Source organism: Daphnia magna, linkage group LG10 (assembly GCF_020631705.1).
Source record: "Daphnia magna isolate NIES linkage group LG10, ASM2063170v1.1, whole genome shotgun sequence".
NCBI classification, from domain to species: Eukaryota; Metazoa; Arthropoda; class Branchiopoda; order Diplostraca; family Daphniidae; genus Daphnia; species Daphnia magna.
Genome location: NC_059191.1, coordinates 8,094,592 through 8,115,909, shown reverse-complemented (window position 1 = coordinate 8,115,909; position 21,318 = coordinate 8,094,592). Strand labels below are relative to the sequence as shown.

At 38.2% G+C, this 21,318-nt stretch overlaps 1 non-coding gene across 1 annotated transcript; it reads right to left on the bottom strand.

Annotated features, from left to right (window-relative positions):
- Positions 1-347: 347 nt before the first annotated feature.
- On the bottom strand, positions 348-419 carry Trnaq-uug. The gene has a single exon. It is a non-coding gene; the product is annotated as a tRNA-Gln (tRNA).
- Between the last annotated feature and the right edge of the window lie 20,899 nt (positions 420-21,318).

Here is a 21,318-nt window from a genome sequence, read left to right as displayed (position 1 = left end):
TACAAAAAAAATTTTACTTACCTCTAAATTTAGCTAAAAAAACTCCCAGATTTTTTGCTTTAAAGTAAAATGTCTGTACCAATATTTTAAACTTTGAACTAGTCATTGACTAGTAAAAAAAAAGAATATCTGTTTTCACCAGAGGACCTCAAGAGTCAAGACTAAAAAGTTTCCTCAATTTCCAATGGCGAGAGCGATTAATTGACAAAGTAAAACTACAGAATTTCGCATCATCCTGGCCTTAGTATCAGTATTAAAATTTTACGTGTTCTAAAATAAAGTATATAGAAGTTAAATAATTTCACTGTGCTTTGAAACTTAAAAAAAAAGAGAATAAAAGATTCCGTAGGTTCTACCGAGGGTTGAACTCGGATCGCAGGATTCAAAGTCCTGAGTGCTAACCATTACACCATAGAACCGATGGATGGTTGGCTCTTAAGTCTCTAGAAAACCTGCCCGGGAGGTAACCACAATTCTAAATGCTCTGTCTCTGACAAATTTCGCCTTCGAAATACATTTATTACTAGAGTACATTGCAGTAAGTTTAGTGTCTACCTATATATTATAGGTTATTACGACTTGTGATTTTCTGATTATTTTTCGGAATTTTAAAATCGGATTTACTGGAATTTAATTTTCAGTTCAGGTGAGGGTAGCCGAGAAGCCCATTTCAGCTAGGTATAACTTTAGCACGAAATAAACAATGCACGATGAAGTACTCAATCATCTTTTTGCTCCTTTAAGTCATAGCCAGCCGTTCGAGCTTCGCCGAAAGCCCAACAGCGATTTCCAACAACATCAACGACACAGTCCTTCTTTAAGAACGCAGGTCATATATTCGACAGAGTATCATTACAAGCGTAAATAGACATTCGCATTTGCAATTTTTATAGCGTGTCGAGCAACCAAGGACCCCGGCGGGAACAAATGGTAAACCAGTTGACGAACGAATAAGTCCCGTAATAAATCATCAACTTTCTCTACACAACATGATGACATGGAACGTCCAAGACAGCTGGATTTTTTTGTTGTCGAAAAACATTCTATCATACACTCCTAATTCCAAGAATATCTGTGTGTGCTGGCCGGCCCATGAGCCTCTACTTGGCCACTGCATAGTTTCGATTGGAAAATAGGTACCGCTAAACATTAAAGATAGGAATGGCGAAATCAAAAATAGCTGTATTGCGATAGCCCATTTTAACTGGAGGTCCGTTTATGGCCGTTCCGCTGTAGCTGATAATGTTTCTCGTTAAAAAATATTCCACTAATGCATAATGCAATATTTGGAACCGAGTAAACAGGGTTGACAGCATAGAAGCTTTTGTCGTCCGCATGCCACTTTGACAGAAATAATGCGTACAACTCTTAAGTAGGCTAATACACACGACTGCCTACAGGCAATGGAAATAAATGAACCACTTTCTCTGGACCCTGTTACCTCCAGGTTTCGCTTCAGATAATCGGCCACGATTCGGTGGTGACCGCACGAGGACTTTTTGAATCTTCTACGACGGAGACGAGGAATGACGACAAGCAGCGCATTCTATTAGCCAGAAAATGAAAACGTCATCAAACATAATTTTTTTCTAAAAAGAAGAATTAAAATTCTGAAACTAAAAAAAAACAAACAAAAAAAAAACAAAAACGCAATGAGCTGTAATTACAAAGCGAGGCCTCTCGCGTTTCGCTTTTGCCCAAGAAGCCGGTGGTTACGCGCTGCGTATATATCTGGCAAACATTTATATGTACGCACTGCCAAATTAGTGATGAGGAGAAAGTTAATGGACTTATAAGAGCTGGGCGCTAGCACATTGTTGCTGTTGTTGCTGGTTTTCTATATACGTTCCATAGACTTCTAGCAGGCCCATAAAATTAAGCGGAAAGTTTCGTGATTATATATAGATAGTCCTGACGTATAACGTGAACACATTTGCACATGGATAAATCAAGAAATTTAAATTTTTTAATGCCTCATAGTCTCGCACAATAATCGCGTAGGTAGGCCATCGGAGGGGATAAAAGGAAAGACTATTTAAGTTATTGATATTTCATCAGAACGAGTGACGAGATTTATTCTGTTGACGAAACATGATGGTTGTCTCAAAAAGGCAATGAAAAAAAAAGGGGGTCGTCGACGGTAAAGCTGCTTCGATGCGTTTTTTGTTGTTGTTGTTATATGACGTCTCATAGACGAGTAACCAGTTAAGCAGGTTGGCGTTGAAAAGTGGATGGAAAGTTGGGCACTTGGCGAAGGCTCCTCTTGTGTTTCATACGATTACTTTACGATGGCATCCACTAAAGCTGCAGTGAATATTAATGTGACATCGATTTCTTTATTTTCCTCTAACAGGGCACTACATTATAGCCTACATTCGAAATATGATTAGCAACTCTACAAGGGCAGAGAGTTCTCGGTTGATGCAGCTTTGATTTTCCTCCGTTAAAACCCAACGGAATTACATCAAAAACAATTCAAATCTTTAGTCTATACTGTCATAAACGGTGAAATCAATTTTCATTCCTTAAACTACACGAAGCAAGAAGAATACATACGACAAATAACAAGAGAAATATATAGGTCAGGGTAAAACCTACCGTGGCCGTTGTACCTGTACACACACAGCTATAAATAGCATCCCCGTATATAGTTTGGGGTTCCCATATACTGGACTGTGTGGAACAGTTTGCTGTAGGTCAGGTGCTCGAGTTTAAAGTCGTAAAAAAAAAAAAGAAGAAGATTGTTACGATGAGCATGTTGAGGCCCCCTTTTTTTTGGTGGGGTATAGACTTCTTCGTATTGCCATACTTATACTCTCAGTTATTGGTCACGGACGAGTTCTCAGCACGTAAGCGCAAACAATGGTGTAGACATGCCTTAAGGAACATCGCATAGAAAGTGGTTTTGTAGGAATCTTGTGCCAATGATTTTAACAAAAATGTTGGGAACAAATGCACTGCATATTTTCTCATATCTTTTGCTATACGAAAAATGTGTGCTGACAAAATCGACGACAGATAGATACTTCACGAAACGTATTCGGAGTAAAAATTTCAAAGTTTCAAAAGCTTATCCGTTTCTGTTTCATCGAGAGACATTGTTTTCTCTCATACTTTTTGGATTGATTTATAATAGACTGTTATGAAGAATGGTGGCAAAATATTCAGGCAAGGTAAACACAATGCAAAAGGCAAAGGCTCGATTGAGTTGTAGCCGGTTTTAGCATCCGATTTCTGATTTATCAGAGGCAAATTAGATGATTCGCTGAACTGTAAATTGACTTTCGACTTTAATTTATGCGAAACACGAATGCAGCCTATACTCTTCCATATACGTATATATACCCATATAAGCTGATTGTCCTAAAAAGCACGTCTGAAAGTCGAAAGCCAGTTTTACATATCGAATGGAGTTGTCCAACATAATCCCGACGTTTTATAAGTGTGTGTAAATAAATCCACGTAATGAGAGAAAGTGGACTCTTATGAGTTATTTTAACAAATGTGTGTAGTCAGATTTCATTCAGCGTATAGCCAAGTGCCGTTAGGAAGGCGTCTTATCACGTCCCTCCCCCTCTTAAAAAAACAAAACAAAAAATAACGTAACACTTGTACATGCAAAAATAATGCATGTCTGTACAGTTTCGACCATGAGCCCGAGCCAATCTTTTTTTATGACCCATTGCGTACTTTCATTGGCATGAGACAAATTATTAGGCTCGTCTTGAACCGCAATTTCTATGGAAAATTGGTTCCTTATGCGATGGCCAATTTCGAAGCGGAAAGAATCATCAACGGCAGCCAGCTAAAAGCCATGTAATAATTCAACAGTACCTAAAAAAAAAAAAATGAAAATAAAGATATTTCCAGGAAAATGGCAAACATTTGGCACGAGGTTCCAGTTTTAAGCGACCTAGACACAACGACGTCAGTCGCTTATTGCATGTAATTAAATATCCTACGTGAAAGTTGTTGTCTTCCGTGACACACCCTACGAGATCCAAGTTAAGCTCTAGAAAGTCTTGATTCAATCCCGCTTTTTTAGACGAAACCTCATCATTATTGCGGCTTTGGTATAACAAGGTGTGGTCGTAAGACAATTTCCTGGGAAAAAAAAAGCCCAAATTCTTGTTTTAATTTTGTTATTTCTTAAACGTGTTTGAGCCCATAGTCTATAAAAGTACATTGTCAGCTCGAATGTACTCCTACTGAATACATGATTGCATTTTGAGCAGTAGGCCAATGAGAAAATGGCCATCGGCTTCTTTCCAGCAGAATCCCACGTCTGTTTGTTTAGGTATATAAATAGCCTACAGTTAGAAACGGTACAGGATAAGATGGTCATTCGAATCGAACGCTGGTTTTATTGAAAAGGTTCTCACCTACAATGCCAATCAAACAGATATGGAAATTAGCGTAGACTATATAGCCACATAAATATAGGACACTTTGATTGTCTATACGGTATATAGGTTGTTAGTTATAGACTAACACGTTTCTTGAAGCGGCGCGACATGTAACAAAGAAACAGACGTTGAAAAAAAAAATGTGATACAATCATGTTTCACACGATAGGATCAACATGAATTAGCATTGGAATTTGTTGCGTGATTTTTCGGCACAATAAACCATAGGGCTAAATTGTTTTAAAACGAGTGCCAATAATGAATGCGTTTCTTGTGTGCCGAGGAACGCCCTCTTGTCGTTTGAGGCAGTTTTCATTTTTCCAAAATACCATTACAAAGAAAAAAAAAAAAGAAAAATGAACGCATTCATTAGTCACAATTTAAAATTGGAAGCGAAACCGACTTCCGAAAACTGTTATATCTGGTGCCGCGCATAGAATTCTACGAAAAAGACAGACCCCCCCACCCTCCCTTATGTACCAGTTATATATCCAACTGTTTTTTTTTTTGCCACCCAGGAGTTGTGAAAATAAAAAGAAAACTAAATCTGGTTGCAGCGATCGTCCATGACCTGTTTATGCATCTTGTTAGTGTATATAGCCTATACGCGTCTAATCAACTTATATAGCAGCCCGTCTGCGAGTTGTTTGCCCTGTTTTTAGATCATTCAGAGATCTCAGTACAGCGCCGTTCAATAACATCGGGTCATTCAAGGAAATCTTGTTATTAAATTTTTGTTTTTTTGTCTAGAAGGTGGCCAAACTATAGCTTATACTGGAACATAATTATCTCATTGGTTTGTAACCGATAAAAGGGTTGTTCGAATTCCAAATCGCTATCAAGAGGCGGCCCTAACATCATTCGATTGTGATTTCTATGTAGTCAAAATTGTGGACCACGTTGCGTTCGAACAGGTTTTATTTTTTTTTTATTCTTTAATCTTGAACAAAAATCACAAATGCAATTGGGTTAAACTGCCACAATTTTCGTTTGTCTTTTGTTTTTGTTTTTTTTGTTTTACTTTCGACTTGTAGTGTACCACCAATGAGACACTGGTCATCTAGACGTTACGTGACGTCTATGACGTTATATCACAGTTACATCAACAAAAATGGTCTACCCATATGAAGAAACTAATGTACGATTTCGTAATCCATGTGGCAAACCTTTTTTGGGCATCGTAAAGTAAAAATTGAAAAAAAAAGAAGTGTAGATGCTCACATCAGATAAGTTTGAAATCCTTGAGCTGAGCCAAGGCTTTTCCGCTAGTTTTTCTGTGAAACAAGTCGGAAAAACATCTCTCAAATTCGGTAGATCCACGACAAGCGTGATGGTCTATAAGGAGTGTCCAATACTTTTAGTTAGATAGAACTGGAGTCTAACGGCTGTCTATATAATATAGCTAACACACACACACACACACAAAATTCGCGACAACTTATCATACAGCGCATAAATCGTTGAATAGATTTCCTGCTCGTTTCAGGCCATCATTACGCTATGGAAGACTTGATTTAGCACTCAAGTCCGCTTAATGTGCCATTCATAAAAAAACAAACAAAAACGTATTATAGAACAGACATCGTTTTAAACGTGTCCTTAACGTCCAGCCATATCAAACTGTTAAATAAGTTTCTATTTCCTAGAACTATATTAGCTATATAGGCTATAGCGTTTGGAATGGCGATGAAATCGTCGATGTCTATCCAAAGTGCGACCACTAAAATATAAAAAAAAAAACGATGTGCTAGTATAACTATGAAGGATTGCCTGTAGACTAGCCTCAGGTATTTTCGATTTCTAACACAAAATTTCTGCCGCATTTACTGTACCTTTCAAAAAAAAATACTTCTCATTGTGTGTGATGGACAGACGCCAAGCAGTTTCTCTCGCATTCCAGGAATCACCAAAGAAGAAAAGAAAAAAACAACAAAATGGGCCAGCGGTTAAAGGCTACCGTCCACATCGTGTTCTGACCAAGTTAGGGTGTATAGTTCTAAAAGCTTTTGTTTGTTTTTAAAATCAAAGTTGATTGGTCGTTGTTGAGAACGCGGCCATATTGATTTGCAAAAACCTACGCGTGCAATTTCGATGCAATTTTTTGTACACGAACATCTGCGTCCCTCCAACGAATATAACTAAAAGATTTATGGTAATTAACGTTAGAGGGGGGGAATGGTTGTCAGGGATTTTTTTTTTCAGGCTGTTTGTATGAGCCTATTAAGAAAGACGAACTGTGCGCGCATATAGCACCATAGACGTTTGCATCTTCTGCTTTACTTATATAGACGATGGCAGGGGTTCGAAATAGAAAAAAAAAGAGAGGCACTTGAAATAGGAAAAGAAGGTGCCCATCTATTTCGAGATAGTATGTATACAGTAATAAAAAAAAAATCAGATAAAAGACATCCCTAAATAGTCAAAAGGAGTGGAGCACTTGAGGTATACGTCTGACGACCCGTCACTTTCAAAATGAATTTTCGAAATGTTTGTTTGGTTTTTACACCAAAAATTTTATTGTCCGAATGTCTTGATAATACCGGAAACTCTTATAAGTTCACCTGAATAAATATTCACGACGGCAGACAACGAATGCAATAGTTTTCAATCAAAAGATTGAACGGCTTTGATAAATACATGCGGTGGCAATACTGTATATAGCTCAATTCGATCCATTTCCTGGTCACAGCCGGTTTAGCACACAAGCCACAAATGGGATTTAATTAATTGGTGATTGTTTGGTCGTATAAAGCGCTTGATTTGAGGAAAAAAAAAAATAGCACAAAATTGGCTGATAACGAGCCGCTTGATCTAGCGGCAATTTTAGACGTGTCCAGGTTTGTTTAGTTTTGCCCTGTTACTTTCTCCTGCTATAAATGCTGGATCGAATGTGAAGAAAAGAGGCGGTTTTTCAAAAGGATCCAAAGTAATTTGATCGATGAATTGCAACGTAATAAATCTATAGTCTTTTCCAGCAGACAAATTTCCTTCTGAAAGAAAAAAAAGGGACCCCCAAGTCGTGAATTCCTGTCGTACGGCGTTGAAGAATAGAGGCAATTAAAACACCATAAAAGGGTGATGGGAACGCACCGTACCGAAGTGAATGCTAACAAAGGCCAGTTTATCATCGACGATCTTTTTCTTTTCCTTTCAAAAAAACAAAAACGTGTAATTTTTTTTATAGACCTCTAGACTCCAATGGACCAAGGCTAAGAACTCAAAAAGATGAGCTGTGTGATGAGTTGCACGTGAATGAAGAACTGGAGAAGGTCAGCCGGAAACATGATACCGACATCGTCAACTATCACGCAGTTCGATAAGGCTCATATACCCTTGACTCTCTTCCGCATGAAATGCATATAGATGTATATAGCCATCCTAGAGACGAGGAGGCCGCACTTAAATGACGGCACACTCGGCCTTGTTGTGACACCGTAAACTATAGAAACTGTGCTTCAACTCTAATGTTATTTTCGTATGTAAATGGCCAAGAATATAAATAATCGAAATGCTAACGGGTCGTGGCTGTATTGAAGCGCAGCACAGCAACCAAATTTGTGTGCATTCTATACCGTTTGACGAGTAGGTGAGGGAAACTTGTTTCGTCCCTACACGGGGAGATCAAAATTAGAAATCGGATTCTCAGAAGCTGCCCATCTCTTATGTTGTCTTTCTTTCGTCGTTTTTTCTTTGTTTCTTTTTTCATTATTTTATTGCAGCCTTCTAGCCATTTTTACTATTCGCGGAAGGTTCTCCCCTCTATAGGCTTCAACAGAAAGAAAAGCCATCGAACGATGTTGCCTTGGCAACAGGCGTTTAAACCGAAGACATTTGATTAGCATATATATATACACGTTAGGAACAAGAAAAGACAAGTCAGACCGCATAGACAGTCAACAAATGTAACTCGGTGTTTAATACCTATACCGAAGAAAGTTGTCGCTCACTTGTTAAAATGTGGTGGCACCGCCTGGCTCTTTTCAACTCGTTGGCGTCCGTCTCATTAATTTTCCCAGATTCAAAGACTTGGAAATAGGAAAGAAAAAAAAATGGACCCCCGTTTGTGGTTGTTGTTTGTTTTTTTCAAAATGACAATTGAGACATTGGCAAAGTTGAAACGAATAGCCATTCATCACTGGCAATCGAACCCGCATTTCCCTGCGTAAAGTGGTTGCATTGTTCGCAGAATTGTTCCCGTTGCTTCTTCTACATAGGGGATTTTCTTTGTTTATTATTATTTGAAATTATTCGAGTGGTCTTTTAAACTTATGCGCATGCGCAGCAGCGCACCTACAGTTAAACAGACATCGTGCGTATTCATTTGAGCTCTTGGTAAATCATTTAGCAAGAGCTACACACAACATGACCGCAACAATGAGAATAATGGGTAGGAGTGTCCTCTCGTAAATCAAGCGGAAAAAAAAAACAACTAAATATGCCAAAATGACCATTTTCTATGGTCGTCTGTTTGAAAAAAATTCTATTATGCCATCTGCACTTGGCCCCGTTCTTAAACGGTCGGGAATAATCTTCAAGTGTTTTATTTCCTAGAAATTCGCCTTCACTTGTAACATTGAAGCAAGGCTGCAGACAATTGCCGTGTCTCCGTCCGTCTGTTCTTCAGATTTTTAAAGTCCCTACATTTGCACGTTCCTATAATATGTGGAGTCCTCTGTAAATAGGTTATTAAAAAAACGAAGCCAAGACTTTAGGCAACCACAAAAAATAGGCACGATATGGAAAAGTCTAGGAATTAAAATGCCGTTATGTTTTTTTTGTTTTGTTTTTTTACGGTATTACCGAGCATTGGATGCATTCGTGAACGTCTGTAGGCGTCACTTTGATTTCTATAAGGCCAACTCTTTTTTTTTCATTTTGAACTTCCTAGAAATATACGCATTCATTTCTTTGGAGATTCAATTACGAACCTACGCAAATATGTCAATGAAAGAAAGCTGTCATTCATATGCTATATGTGAGACGGACGTGTGCGTATATGTCTACTGAGATGCGAGACACAGGCGCCGCTTTCGGCCATTCGTCCTTCGATTTACAAGAGAATCGAAAGAGAGAGGCTAATGTAATAGCGCACGCTGTGAGGAGACGCTGTACGTTTGTAGGTGCAAGAAAAAGAACCCGAATAACGATGCGTGTAACACTTCCTGAGCAATTGCGGTCGTGACACACACTGTAGATAGTATATATACAACTAACGGTATATAAAAAAAACAAAAACGATTCCGTTCGGCTGTGCGTATAGTGAGTATAGGACAACAACAGAAAAAAAGGGACGGAAAAGATCAAGAAAAATGAACCAAAAATATAAAAAAACGAAAAAAGGACACGGCAATAGACGAGACACGCTCACGCAGAAAACCGACACAATGAAACAAAAAATTCAAAATCTAGCGGCTCTGAAATGGAAAGTTTCGAAGGAAATGAACGTGCGCAATGCGGCCTTGACATTTACTACGAAACGCAGTATTATTAAATGAACACACACACACACGCAAAAAAAAAGGTTTCCGAGTGAAAAGAGAAGAAACGAAAACAATGGCATCGAAAAATCTCAGCCCCCCGAATGAATGAAAACGAGAAAACGGCGGTTTTATAATTTCGCCGATGCGGTCGTTTTCACTGTCACCGATTCGCAGAAAAAAAGACAAACAAATTAGTGTCACCGTTGCTTGGCATCGTGGCTTGAAGAAAAAAACAAAAACGAAAGCGAGAACATCACGCAACAGGTGCATCCGCAAAAATGTATGTGTACCGTTATAGAACTGTCAACCTGATTTCAAAGCCCGAACGGCCATCTGCTTCATTTCACATTGGCAATGTAGCTATCCTAAATCCTAACATTGAAAAAAAAAAAAAAAAAACGAGAGTTGATGTGGCAATGTCGCAATCCGGAGTGATGTTACAAATATTGAAAACAACCAGATTCTTTTTCTTTTATAAAATGCATATAAATAAATCAAAGCAGAGAGCAGATAGAGAAAACAAGATGCAAAACAAAATTCAGGCTTGAATTGATCAATTCATATACAAAAAGCGCCGTCAGCAAAGTGTTGTTTGAAACTAGGTCGCGCAGCAGTTTCACTTGATGGCAACTGGACTGTGATAGGGCGGATTCGGTCTACCCCCGTTTTTGTGTCTGCACGCTTGTTTCATTTTGTTTTCGTTTTTTGTTGTTGTTGTTTTTGTTGTTTCTTTTGTCATATTCCAAGTGTCCCTTTTTGTGTCTCAACTCTCTCACGCTGGCAAACTCATTTCCCTTTTGGAGTTCTTATATTTTATTTTCTTTCTTTTTATTTCTAAGGAAACACTTCAGACAAATTTGAAAAGTGAAAACATCAGAAAGAAATGCGGCAATGAATATTCCACTACATCAATTCAAACAAACGTCGATTGCAATCATTGGTCGACATTTTTGGTCAGTTGCCGCACTTTTTCTTAGTACATATACCGATATGACAGCGGTACGTATCCTTTATAGTCTCTGGATTTATCGATATGATGTACATTCATTTTCAATTTTTTTGTCGCAATCCTTGGACAATTGCAATCAAATCGAGGAACGGCCACTAAAGAATTACTTGGACCAGAGTTATAAAGGCGTGGACTTCAAGGAAAACAAACAATGTGTAACAGCGGGATTTTTTTTCCAGGGCAATCAAACGGAAATTCCCGATTTCGTCAGCTGATTGAACGGATTCGGAAGAACAAAATATCAATGAATTAACAAAAGCAGGGTTTTTTTTTTTTTTTAATTCCCCAAGATAAAGGGGGAAGGGGAAAATACGGAAAAAAAATAAAAATTAGAGAGAAATCCAGAAATGGATTTTAATGTGGCGCATTGGATTCCATCGTTCGTCAACTTTCACTCATCAGTAGGCTATAGTTTTCCACTTCTCGGAACTGTATATATACATGTCATGTAGAGAGTAGTAACTCGTTTTCTTTTTTTTTTATATGACACACTCCCATCAAGGAGTGCTTCAAGCAGCAACTACACAAAAAAAAAATACATAAAAATGATGCAACAATCCTGCAAATATGCAAAGCGTTTCCTTGTAGGGGTTGATTGATCAAGTCCCAAAACCTGTTTGATTCGGCTGCACCTATATACTGAGTTGTATATCCCGCATATTATGCATATATCCTTACGTTTTACCAATAGGTTGTTGCTAACACCCACGGGGCGCATCTTATATCGCACTGTGCCATCACGTGCCCTCGTCCAAACGAACAGCAAAATGAAAAACGTCACATAGCCCCTCTTTTTTTCTCTCTTTTCCCTTCAAATTTTATGAAAGCGCAATCACTAACGCGTGCACATCGAGGATCCGCAGACCACGAGCCATCGCCAGATATACACAGCCGCAAGGTTGTATCCGTCAGGATTTTATTTTTTTGTTTGTTGTGCTTTTCGCCTTGAGAATCCGCGCCCGCCAATCATCTACGGTCGTGATTGTTCTTGCGCGTGTTTCTCTTGCTGACTTGCTGCTTGTTCCAGGAATCGTCGTTGTGCTTGATTGACGTTGCGCACTCGAAAAAGGGAAAAACGCCAAGAGGTCTTGTTGGGTTAATTTCATTTTTCTCTTTTCTTGCATTTTTTGTTGTTGTTGTTGTTGTTGTTATTTTCAGGTATATCTCTCAGTACATCTATTCGTGTTTTGTTGTTTGTCTTTGTGTGTGTGTGTTGGGTTCGACTGACCTCGAGAGTTCCGTTTCTTCTTCGGAAAACAAGGCCACTGGTACATGCTTGCACGAAAACGTAAAAAAAACAAAATAAAATGAGCGTACAGCAAGCGAGTAAATAAACGGACGATTGCGTCTTGTGTTGACAACAGCCAACATGCTGGTAGAGCCGAGCAAAGAATCGGACAGTTGATAGTCCCATTTGAGCCATCAGGAGTTTCTTGTTTTGTTGTTAATATACTTGTCTTTATTTCTTATATTCTGACCTAGAGCCCTATATATTCTTTTGGTATAACGGGCGTTCATTTATAAGTTTGAGGAAAGATTGAAATTTTAAATTGCACAGCTATGAATAATTTATATTTGACTTGTTGGCAGATTGCCAAAAGTCTCTTGGGGTAACTAGCCTTTCTTTTAGACCTTATCATGATGTCATATAGCGAATGGGCACAATGCAATCATTTGCAAGGTCTATAAGGTCACATAATCGACCGAATAAAAGGGGGGGGGATTACGTTAAAACCATTGGGATATGGCGATTTCATCAAATCCAAAGGCAAATAACCTTCGATCTTTAACATGCAAAAAATATATATACCAAGGTTGCAACGTACTTGCTATGTCGGCAATCGATGGTATAACCAAAGACTTAACACGTTTTTTAATTTTTTTTTTATTTGCTTTTGAACTCCACGCTCAATTAATTTTCGATAGGACACGCCTACAAAATATGCAATCTAATTGCAACTACGTGATGAGTGAAAGCCTTACTTCGAATTGTCTTCACTTGCGGGTATATGTTTGTGTACAGCTGTTAAAATACAGTCTACGTGCCAGACTTGATGATCAATTTCTATATCCATCTATCCAAACAATCAGGAAAAGGTTGCGTTGGTTACACCCCGGCGTCGTGTGATCACGTCCCGTTCACGGCAGAATAACAAGCGTCCTTGTCAACATGTAAACACGGAATAAGATTAAAGAGGCTATACGGGTAGTTAGACCTGTCCCTGAATCAATGTCAATAGCTAGAACAAATAAATGTCCGGTTTAATTGTAATTCGTTTGTCCTTTTGCGTCGTATAGTAATTGTACTTAAGTGGCGGGGGGGAGCGTGAATCGTGAGCTCGTTTCACAATAAAACGCCACGAATGAAACATGTGATTAACGTCGGACATACGGACGAACGAAACACAAGCCAAATGCCCTGTCGGTGATGTGGGTAATGGCAGATTAAGATTTCTCCTTGTACTTCTCCGTGTATATTCGTTGCAAACAGCGCGGTCTGTTAATTATTCAAAAAATAAAAAATAAAGGCTTATCTTCTCTCTCTCGGGGCGGTCATTTCGAAATTCCCGTTTAAGCGTTTAATGTGCGAATATATAGAAACGGCAAGAAGGGAATAAACTACACTATATGATGCGTCAAGCGAAATGGTCCCAATCTTTTTTTAGCTCCATAATTAACAACAACAACAACAAATTTCAACAAAAATGAAATGGCTTAGATTTGGTTGAGATGGTTTTTCAGAGAAAAAGTGAAAGCAAATCAATGTTAACACACGCGAAATGATTGCGTTTGCCATCTGGCCGAGGAGAACGATGACGGACAGCGAAGATCAGAAATTGCAGGAACGAATCTAATCGTTGGAATCGCGCTAATGGACGGTTGTCCTATACTATATACGCGCATCCATTTCTAACCGTATAAATTTAGAAGGGGGAAGGGCCCTCCTTCCCCCAACGGGACCTGTACAAATTCAAACGAGCCTTGCAGCTATACATTTGAGTAGATTCCGTTAGTTTACGTTATTTTTCATTTTTGTAGCCTACCACATACAGATGGAATAGATCGATAGACTATAAGATGTTGATGTAGGTCAGACGCTATCTAGTCATCCATTCGAAAAGAAAACAACAACAATGGGAGGTTATATTGAAGATTGCTCTATCGCTTCATCCAGTTATTCCGCCCCTCCCCCCAGCTATTTGTTTAATAGAACCTATATACCTGTTCCTCCTAAGCTATTTGATCTGTTTACAAGCGAATGAATGAGTTAAAAGCTTCAGTTCATTCCATCTCAACTGACTGATGTATATAGGCCTTGTATATACGGTCAAATTTGAATGTCTATCGTTCGTTGTCCTGATCGTTTCTCGATTGAAAGAGGCAGCCGATCGTGTGTTGCCATGTCGTTAAACACCAGCAGCACTTTCAGCCGCGAGCACTTGTTCTGTTTTTATTTATTTTCGTTATTTCACCATCGTGTCGCGTGAGGTGGAATGGAAAGTGGCCATTCAAGATTTTCTTTGGCATGCTATATACGTGATTGGCGGCAGGTATAGTTATCGCCAACCGCAGAGCTATAGTGCAGTTGGAGGCGTCCCAGGGAAGGTGAAATCAATGGGGGGGTTGATGGAACACAATTCGTCTATCGACGTCCTATTTCAGAGTCTTTCCAATTCTTTAGCGGAGATGACAATGTGGTGGGTAAGATATGAATTATTCGCTCGTTTTTTGTCTTCGGATTGACAGCAATCGTCAATTCTAATGGCCGCGTGTAATGGCATAACTTCGACGCAAAAATATAGGAGACGCACGTGGTGGTGTCTCTTTTGCGGCTTCTGTTTGTGCGTTGTGTATATGCAAATATTGTCAAAGATCCTAAAACGGATATACATGTGCCGCGTTTTGAGTTTTCACTTTGTTGATTATCCAAGAACTATTGACGGGCTTCGTTCCCTTCTCTCTCGTTGAGAAAGAAATGGGTGAGACGCGAGAGCGATCTGCCTCTCTCTCGTTTTGGTGAAAAATAATGTCTTGCGTGTTTATCTTTGTTACGCAAACGTGCTAAAAACAGTTCAAAAGAAAAGGCATTCCTATAAGTGAATGCGCTTCGTGCTCGTTCAAGTTTACTCCAATCAGTTTTCATATCTGGTTGTGTTCGGAGATTTCCCTTACAGACGTGCATCACTTGGTCAGGTTGGATTTCCATTCTATTCTTGGCAACAGATTTTCAATCATAGATCAACAGCTGTGTTTTGCCACTGGTCGGCATCAAATTAAAAAATGCCACAGCTCCATAATTTTCATCGCAGTTCTTAACCAGTTTCGGGATTATAATGAAATTATATACTTTAAGGGCTGCCCTAAAAATGCATCCCAAAATATTCGGATTTCTTCAAACTGTCAGGGTCGAAGTGTTTGCCAATTATGAAATGCGTAGGTATAATTATCACAGGTTATTTCTTTGCCTTCCGCAAATGATAAGCTTCATTCTTTAAGAACCCAATTATAGATCGGCACGTGAGCTAAATGTATATCCGAAGGAGCAGTAGAAATTGACCAACATCCTATATCCGCTGAATATTTATCTTCCAATTTACCTTGTCATATTTTTTTGAATTATTACAAACGATTGCGTAAACGTCTCATTAGTTTTCCGGGCATTAATAAGATGGATTCGTTTATAGGGCTCCATTTAGCCAGAGTCGATGTGTCAATCATTTTTTTTGGTTTAGCATATGAATATTGAAAATGTAAAGCTTTGCCTTGAAAAAGCAACTGAGGCTACCTTGAACGGTTAGATCCGGAATAGTGTTCCGCGTATCGTGTGCCATATTATTTACACATTCTATATGCAAATCAACTGGCTCTTTCCACAGACGCGTGTATAATTTTAATCAAAGCTGGTACGCTGTATACGCTTTTGCGAGGCTAAATAATGAATGCAAAAAAAAGGAGGTGATGGGCTCTTCAAGACACATCAGTCAACAATAAGAAAAAAACAAACAAAAACAAAACAACATTGTCCTTCACAAAAATGGCTGGTTCTACGGAACCGTTGGCTCATGTTACTTCGTGACCTCGGCAATGTAACGGAAAACACGCGGCGTTTGATTTTGTCCGAGCTGTCTAATCAATCTACAGGCCGTTCATGCGTTCGTGCTTATTAAGTTGCATTCTGAACTTTTACACGGTGGCAGTCGGCAAGAGGAATCTCAAGGATGGTGTCATGATGGGCCTTAATTGGAAAATTAACTCAATGCCACTATATATAGCATATAGTTGGTGTAGATGCTAATCAATTGAAACGCTTCAGTGTTACATTCCAAGTAGTGATGACTGGCTAAAAAAAAGAAAGAAACTCAGAAATGCAACCGGAAAAGTCTCGCCTTTTATTGTATTGTACAAACACAATCACGCGATTTGAATATTCTTTATTTGGGATGAACGTATATATACATAAAACGAGATAGTATATAATATCTTTATATAGTGAGAAAGGGGGATAGCTATTATCTCACTCCGTCGGAGTATAGGCTATAGAGTTCTAAAGGATGTGCCTTACTATATCGGAAGCGTTGCATGTGCGGAGTTAAAAAAACGCCATAAAATCAATCGACCTTTTCTATAGTATAATCAGGAAATTTCGAAAGGTCTCTCTCGTCGAGCTTTGAACTTTTCGTGGAACTGTTTGGCTTGCCACTTTCTTCTTTCGCCCTTTTCATTGTCTTGTTTTTTTATTATTATTATTTAATTAATTGTTTATAGTCGACATGTGCTGTTGGAAAGTGGGACTTTCGCTACTTCAGGTTGACGATGAACAGGAAAAACACGGAACTAAATGCACAAATGTTATATAATATACTGTCAATCTATTGTTTGGCAAACACAGCAACACAATGCCTCCTGCAAAGGGCGTGTGGCTCAAATTGTCGCTTAATTTATACTCGTCTAATTTGTTTTGTTTATATTCTGAAAGAGGACGGCCCGAATTTATACAACGAACAGCAACAGTTTTGATAACAACGTGTAGACATCAGCTTTCTCTCCTACTCTCATCCTTATAGTGTCGCAGCACCCATAAAAATTGTTGTTTTCTTTTAAAGTCTTTATTGTTTTGTTTTAATATCAGTCATTTTCTTGGCTACTGTCGAAATCAAACGAGAACAAAATTTGAATTTTTACCTGTTTCATTTTATTTATTTTTTTGGAGCTGATAAAAATGGGAGAAATCCAAGGGTTATCTGTACGGTCTTCTGTCGAAACAAAAGTGGAAGTTTCTCCAACGAGCTTGAAATTCTGCAAAAGGGATTCTAGGGAACACATTATATAAATTGGGCAAGAGAAAGTCTTTCGGAAATCAGGAAATGCCGTTGGAACATTGAAACAAAATTTAAATGGAGATCATGAACTAGTATATTCAGTAGCAATAATGATAAGAATATTCTTGAAATGTGGGCTATATATTATACATAGAGAGAGAGATGATTGTGAAAAGGGAAAGTTATAAAAAAAAAACAAACGTAACAATTTCAATCATTTGCATAAATATAAGATATTTCTTTGGGCATTTCTATTCGACCTCTTTGGCAAGTTAAAAAAATTATTACCTAATTTTTTCACAGGCAGGAAAACACGTTTGATTGCTGTCCGATAGCGAATAAAAATACATATATACAAGCGACGACTTTTCAAATCTACATTAGTTATATATAATATATATGGTTCAGTGCACCTGGGGTACTTTATAATTTTCGTACTAGTTACATTGCGTTATGAGCTACTTTCCCCGATCGCCAAACGTGTTTATTAAGAAGAGATGTCTAACAGTCGATTGGATTCAATTGAATTAAAACGACAACAAAACAAACAAAAAAGTCCAACTGAGATTTCGAATAAATAAAACAAACAAACATTTATACATGTTGTTAAACTAGTTTTGTTTTGCCACAGTTAGAAATCACGTCAATTATATTAACCTGAGAATGAAGTTTTTGACTTTTGAGCTTCAACTGATAAATGGAGAACATGGAAAAGCATTTGAAACGCTATTATATAGTCTGGCATTGCTTGCACATGCAACATACACACACACACACAAAAGGAAAGGTAAAGAGTAAGAGATGATTTGTTTGGTTTCCATTAAAAACGCAAGAAAGCAAAGATAACGTATTAAAAGCGCTGGTGAAATTCCAAAATTCAGTTTCTGTCGTCAAAATGAGTGGGATGGCTGCTAGCCTTCCAAATGTCTCGAGTGTGTTTGAAGTGTCCCATTGTCATATAATCATAAGAAAATGTTAGAAAACATTTTTGTTGGCTAATGCAGACGCCTACATTTAGGAATGCCACTGATAACAAACTGCAAAGAGAAATTAATTTCCCTGACGACATTAAATTGTCCATTATTTTTGGGGGATTCCCAAAAAATGACTCAGCATTTTGGTGATGTAGACGCTCAAATAACTCTAAAGGAATTCTCTGTACAGGTCTGTATACCTTCATCATGCACATCGAATTCGATGAATAATTCTGACCTTTGTATCATCGTTAACGAGTTGGGGAGATGTCACTTTAAGGCCAATCGAATGGCTGTTTGTTTATCCTATAAATTGTATGAGAAATGTGATGTAGACCCACGCAAATGTCTCGTGATTGACTTACTTTGAAACGAAAAAAAGTGGGAAAATCCAACGTCAGTTTCCAGACCTATTTGCGACGATGAATGGCACGTAAAAACCCATAGATCGCTCTCTATACATATAGTAAAGTGTATGTCTTTTTGTAGTCTTGAGTGGTGTCGCTATACTTGGTGAATAAAGGGCCGGCTGTAACAATCCAGTCACGATGTTTATCAATGCCTACGCCTGTTCTAAGAAGCCGCATTCAAACACAAAAGGTGATGTGGGAAAAAAGAAGGTGATTTCGTTGTGGAATGAAAAGAATAACGGAAGATGCAAAATGTTGATCCTTGTTTAAAGTTGATGCGCTATATACAGTGTTACATCATTTAGGCTTTCAAGTATATATTCTTAAGACCGTGATGTTGACGCAATTCAGATTGATGGCCCTCTGTCAAGTTGGTGAAATGTCATTTCTATTCTAGTGAACGTATAGCGAACACGTAGACGCGATTTCTATGGAGTACGTGCACTGACTATGCATATATTATAGTCATGACTCGTTACATTTGATCCCTAATTAAACTTCCCCCCTAGATGTATCCAGCAGACGAGATTTTTGGGCTTCTTTTAAGGGCTGTTTGTTCCATAATGTGTTTGTGCAACCTGTTTAACATCCACTTTCTGGGGTGCTGTAATTCTCCGCAAATGAGGGTTCGTTATCCATTTCATTTGGGTTCCACATGACCTTTTTAGGATCTATCGAAGCGTCACAGCTGTTGAGATTTCTCCGATATACAGTTGGCATCAGTTGCAAGCACCAACAACAAAAACACATTAACACTAGAAAAACAAAATTCGTGTGAAAGATATATAGCTAGTTAGTTAATTCAACAAGGAGAAAATTCTGAAAGAAAAATCAGTACATTGTATCGTGATTGTTTGATTCCTTATTGTGTGTTTCTGCCACGGAATAAAAAGAGAAACTTCATGGATTCGCACATCAATGCCCGCGAGGAGTTTTTAAAGAACGCATCAATGAAAGTTGTATACATTTATGACGTCATTTTCAAGTTGTGTTTCTTCAAACTAGCAATCAAGCATCTATAGCTGCTGTGCGAATGATGCAATCCATCAAATCACGATAACGGGGCAGCAGCCATTTTTTTTTGGGAATCCACAAATGAGTTGAAGCGAGAGTTGATACGGCAGCATGTTTTATCTTTCTGTTCGGGTCAAGGTGCTCGTAAAGCTCTATAATTCCGCGCTGCTGGTTGTAATGTTTGTAAAAAAAAAAATAATGGGGAATATAACGAACGACGCCTCTTGTTGTAATATATTCCACGAAAAAAAAATGGCCGTTTGATCATTTACGCGTTAACGATGCCGCGATGATGGCAACCGCAATGTTCAGTTTGTTATTCTTATTTTCTCCTGTAAAAGTTTGGAAAAAATAAAAAATAAAATGAAAAACCCCAGCCGGAAGTGGAATTAAAAAAAAAAAAATGCCTGAGAAACTATTTATTGTTATCGAAGTAGGTCTATCCTATATATCGCGTGATACCGCTGTAATGTTATTATATACAAAATTTATAAGATCTCTATGTCGTTTTTCCTTTTCTCTTTCTAAAAAAACGAACAAAATTAAAAAAAAAATATGGGGAAAATAGCCGCCACATGACGAGCGCTGAATTGCGCATTACGACTGTACACATCGTCATTCATACTCGCGTGACGAATAACGTGACAAACGACATTGACAGATCGTTTTTCTTTTTTTTTTTTTTATTCTTTTCTTAAACTGATCCGTGAATAATTCCGCTTTTGTAGTACGCCATTTTTAAATAGAGAACAGCAACTTGTATATACAAACGTTTAACCCACCGTATACAGCGTCAATGCACATCCAGCGGACCGTCGCCAAAACTGGAACAAAAGAGGAGATGTTAAATAAATGAATAAAACCAAAAAAAAAACCTTGACACAGTAACGGCGTGCATTCTTTTCCCCTTCCCCATCGTTCTGTTGTTGACTTGTTTTTCTTTTTTGCCAACTGGGTTTTCTGTCGCGGTCTATAAGCAGCTTTATTTATAGAAACCTGTCGGTAGCGAACTGCATTAGGCGCACCATCCGCAAAAACAAGTCAGCGCTGGTATTTACCGGTTTTTTTTTTCATGTAATAGGTTGCGCAATCGTGAATTAGAGTTTTGTTTTCGCTCAAGGGAAACCGTTGGAAGAGAAAAAAAAAATGAATAAAAATAAATAAATATAACGAAACAATTGAATTTGGTTGCGAAACTACGAATCGATTATTGACCGATGAGTGCTGTTGTTTTTGTTTTTTTTTAAAATATAGACACGCACCAGTTTGAGACGAATAAACGGAACGAGCTGGCGGATTAGAATGCGTCCATATGCCGGAAGGGCAATATATTCTGACCAAATGTCCCAATTGCTTTGTTTTCACCAGCACCTGAAAATGGCATGTTTTATTTCTGTCGCGAAATTCATTGCCTATATAATCAAATGCAAGTTTCAAAGAAAGAAGTGAAACAAATGGCGTGTCTCCTACATCAATTTTGTCTTTCCATTTCACCTAACAATTGCGTTAAAAAGTCTTGTGCGTATAATGTTATATATATAGGCCTATATATACGGTGATTTCCCGCTCGCTCTATCGAACACGCATTAGATTTAATGGCGACCCCGATTTATTCCAATGGCCTTTTTTTCTTTGTGTCGAACAACAACGAAAAGACCTGTTTTAATCAATCTAATTCTGCGTTGTGAAACAGGACTAATTGTTT